At 45.3% G+C, this 3,942-nt stretch overlaps 1 pseudogene; it reads right to left on the reverse strand.

Moving 5' to 3' along the window:
- Positions 1 to 2,257: 2,257 nt before the first annotated feature.
- Positions 2,258 to 3,699, reverse strand: LOC127489076 (sister chromatid cohesion protein DCC1 pseudogene; annotated as a pseudogene).
- Between the last annotated feature and the right edge of the window lie 243 nt (positions 3,700 to 3,942).

A 3,942-nucleotide genomic window follows, 5' to 3' on the forward strand; every position in this document is an offset into this window, starting at 1 on the left:
AGAAATAACTAGAAAATATAAAAGATCAATAGGCAGAGTAGAAAACAGAAGAAAAGAAAAAAAGAGTAAATTATGTTACATCTAAGTGTTATTCAAATCAATAAGTAATACAAACGACCCAACAGAATGAGCAGAAATACAAGGAAAACGAAAGCGCCGGAAGCGGATAAACAGAACTGTAACTCACTGCAACAGGTTACCGCCAGCTCCAGGCAGCATCCTCAGGGAGAAGGACGGGGACCCAGGGCGAGGCCAGTGGGTAGCAGGAGCTCGGAGGTGAGAGCCCTCCAGCCGCGGGGAGGCAGAGCCCAGGGGCGGCCATTTCAGACCTGAACCCAGGTCTGTCTCTCGCTGTTCCCATCCAGGACAACTTGAAGTTAGGGGTCCTTGCTATGGGGGACGCTGATTGGCTCCGTGCTTTGTGACGTTCCGTGCACTCAAGGCTGGCAAACTGTCCAATCAGGCAAGGTGACGTCCACAGTGCATCAGCACGCGGGGCCTGGACGTCACAATCTTCTCAGAGTTTTGCCTGCAGAGTGAACTCCTGGGAGACAGCTCCGCCGCCAGGAGGCTCCCAAGCGAGGTCGACCTCTGCAGCTCTCCACCTTCACTCACCGGGGACACTGGGCACCTAGGAAGCTGACAACCGCGACATGGTGAGTGTGTGGACCTGGTTGTACCGAGAGGGGAAAACGGAGCCGAAGGCCAGGAGGACACAGGCCTCCGGCATCTGTGGGCTCCATATTAGTGCTGGCACAAGGCTTCCCCTCGGTCCCCTCAGACCCGTGGGTTGAGGGTTTTACCGGCACCCAGCACCCCCGAGGTCCTGCCCCTTCCCTGCTTGGGTGAGACTTCTCAGCCCGGAGCCATAGCAGGCCAGCTGTGTGGCAGTAGCTCCACGTCTCCCCCAATTATGCAGTGGGGACTGGGTGGTCTCTAGGGAGAATGTGGGCTCTGTGTATGTGGTTCATGTGGGACAGGCGCTGTAGGTTCCTCCTTCCCTCCCCACAGGGACCTCATTCCCCCGAGTTTTCTCAATATGTGGCCTGCAGGGTACTTTCCAGGGCATTGACCTCTTTACACAGCTGTTTCTAGGATGTCTCACTCCTTCATATGTTTCCAATATCACAGTAACATAGACTGAGTAAGGTAGAGACAGAAGTTTTATTTGGCTTGGGGTTTTCACCCAGGTTTTAGAGAAGCAGAAAGACCCTGTAATTTGGTACTTGGGCATTGTCTTAGCACTTACACTTTCTCTGTACAGGGTGCCATCTCTATTTGCACTTTCAAAATAGAAATTTTGACCACTCAAATTTATGTGTGTTTTAAAAATTATTTTTCTTGCATGAAAGTCTTCCAAATCCTGTAGATATGTCTAGTTTACTAAGTTATTTTGGATTTATATTTTAATATAGGAGCCTGTTTAGTTTTGCTTGTTTTAATTTTTTTCAAGATTGTCAGAGTATGACTGACACAATTTGTGTATCATCAAGGTATGAAAACTGATGTTTTGCTATGTGAGGGACGTTAAAAAGTTATGGACAATTCTGTGGGGAGCAACTCGGACTAGACTAAGTTACTGGAATTAAGACTTATTCTATGCATCTGCTCTCCCACAATATGGCGCTGGGAGAGGAGTAAACAGCTTCTACACAGCTGCCTCCAGTTCAACCAATAAGCAGCAGGACCTGCTCCTGATTGGAGGAGAGCAGCATACTCGGCGTGTGGGTAGCAGAGTTGGGATTGGCGGAAGAGGACTATAAAGGAGGAGAGAGACAACATGCACCAGGAACATCTAACGGGAACATCTATCTGAAGGAACACCTGAGCAGCCCCCGAGAGAGCCGGCCGGCGGTGTGCTGCTCCCCCACGGAAGTGGGGAAAGTGGCAGGGGGAACTGCCCTTCCACGGAGGTGGAAGGGACTGTAGCCAACCCAGGAAGAACCAGCAGCAAACCCGGGGAGGGCCGAGCAGACAAAAGAACAGCGCAGGGTCCTGTGTCATTCCTCCACGAAGATGGGGAGCGACATAATGGTGCCGTGACTCAGATAGGAAACTTAGGCAGGGTTTAGTGTCATTACTCCACGAAGACGGGGAGCGACATAATGGTGCCGTGACTTAGATAGGAAACCTAGGCAGGGTTTAGTGTCATTCCTCCATGAAGAGGGGGAGTGACAAATTCACGTTTTTGTGTGTGTGTGTGTGTGTGCAAAATAATATATTAAACTTAATAAAGAAGAGTAGTAGTTTCAAAATGCTTAAGGAAAAAAATGCCACAAGAGACTAAGTTTTCAAAGTCAGAAATAAAATGCAGAAGAGGATATTTTTGTCCTTTAATATCCAGGATTTTTACAAAGCAACTTTAGTCCCAAAGAAAAGACTGTTGTTCCTTTAAGAAATGGGTCTTTTTGAATTATAAACTTTGACACCATTCTGCATTGAAGAACGAGAATATTTAGTGAGTAATGCACCTATGGTTTGCTTTTCTCCGCATAAATCTTGAATATATGGAGCAATATCTTCTTCTGTCCACTTCTCTCTTATAGAGAACAGACTATTAAAACGTTCCTGATCACCTTCAGGTAAGTCATCAACTTTCAGCAAAAATATGATTTCTGGCCTTGAATTTCTATCAACCAATGCTAAACCCTTAAGCTGATCAAGCCTAGTTATCATTCCTTCAGGGACACTGTTGCCACACTTCTTGAAACTCAGCAAGATTGAATTTCACTGCATTCTGAAGAAGCATCTGTGCTGTTGCTCTGCATATTTTATCAGCACTCAGTTCAAAATAAACTTCACCTTCGTCTATGTATTTCTTTCCATAACATTTAAGACAGTGTTCTATCATTTCTTCTGGCTCCAATGGTCCAAGTTCCTGAAGACATGTACTCAAAGGAACTTTATTAAACGACCAAGATTCAGAATCCACAAGCTGAGTTACATGATTCAGAAGTTTCATCTCATAGTCAAATTCAAGAATTCTCCAATAACCTCCAATCTCACAGGCATTTAGAACTTGCAACTGGGTCATTATTTCATCCTCACTTGCCTGAATTTGATCAAGCAAATCATCAGTCGTATATTTTGAATGATTTGAATCCTTTTCTTTTTGACTGTCAGGTCCTTCATAGGTATTTTCCATCAAAAGTTTCTTTAGCTTGTTTAATTTAGGTCTACATCTTCTTAACTCCCAATAATTATTAGAAAAACCAAAGATCTCAGTGTGAATAATGTTACAGTGTGTTTCTTCCTTCTTCAGCTGATCAGGAGTTTTACAACTGGGAATGAAAAGCAACATATTTGAAGTATCTGCTATTTTCAAGTCATATGTTTTGTCTTTACTGCACAGCACTGCTTGTTCATCTTTATCACCACGAATCACAAAACTGTGCCCGGCCTCCAGCTGCTGGCAGAGCGCGGGCTCCAGCTCCAGCAGGCAGAAGTCGCCACCGCCGGCCCCAGGGCCGAAGCTTAAGCAGTGCACGGCAGGCAGCAGCTCGGCCGCGTTCACCTTGGCGATCTGCAGCATGGCGTCCACCTCATCGCGGGTCCTCTTCATGGCAGCGTCTGCTCAGGGAGTCCTGTAACAACCGGAGGACAGAAAGGACCCGCGAGACGCCTCACGTTATCTTTTGATTACATTTTTTCATAAACTTTCTGGAGTCCTCTTGTACATATACATTGTGAAATGATTAAGACAATCTAACATATCCATCACATTACATCCCTGTGTTATTAAAGAATATGGAAGATATTAGCAAGTTGTGAGTATGTGATATCATAATCAACTATTTACTGTGTTGAATATTAAGGTCTTGAAGTGTTAATTTTGTTAATTTATCTCATAGCTGCAAATGTGTGTTCAGCTAACATTTTCCCATGTCCTTCACTCTCAGCCCATGACAACCACCATTCTATTCTGTGATTAAGTGCGACTTT

Source organism: Oryctolagus cuniculus, chromosome 19 (assembly GCF_051225735.1).
Source record: "Oryctolagus cuniculus isolate XC-2025 breed Fujian yellow rabbit chromosome 19, ASM5122573v1, whole genome shotgun sequence".
NCBI lineage: Eukaryota > Metazoa > Chordata > Mammalia > Lagomorpha > Leporidae > Oryctolagus > Oryctolagus cuniculus.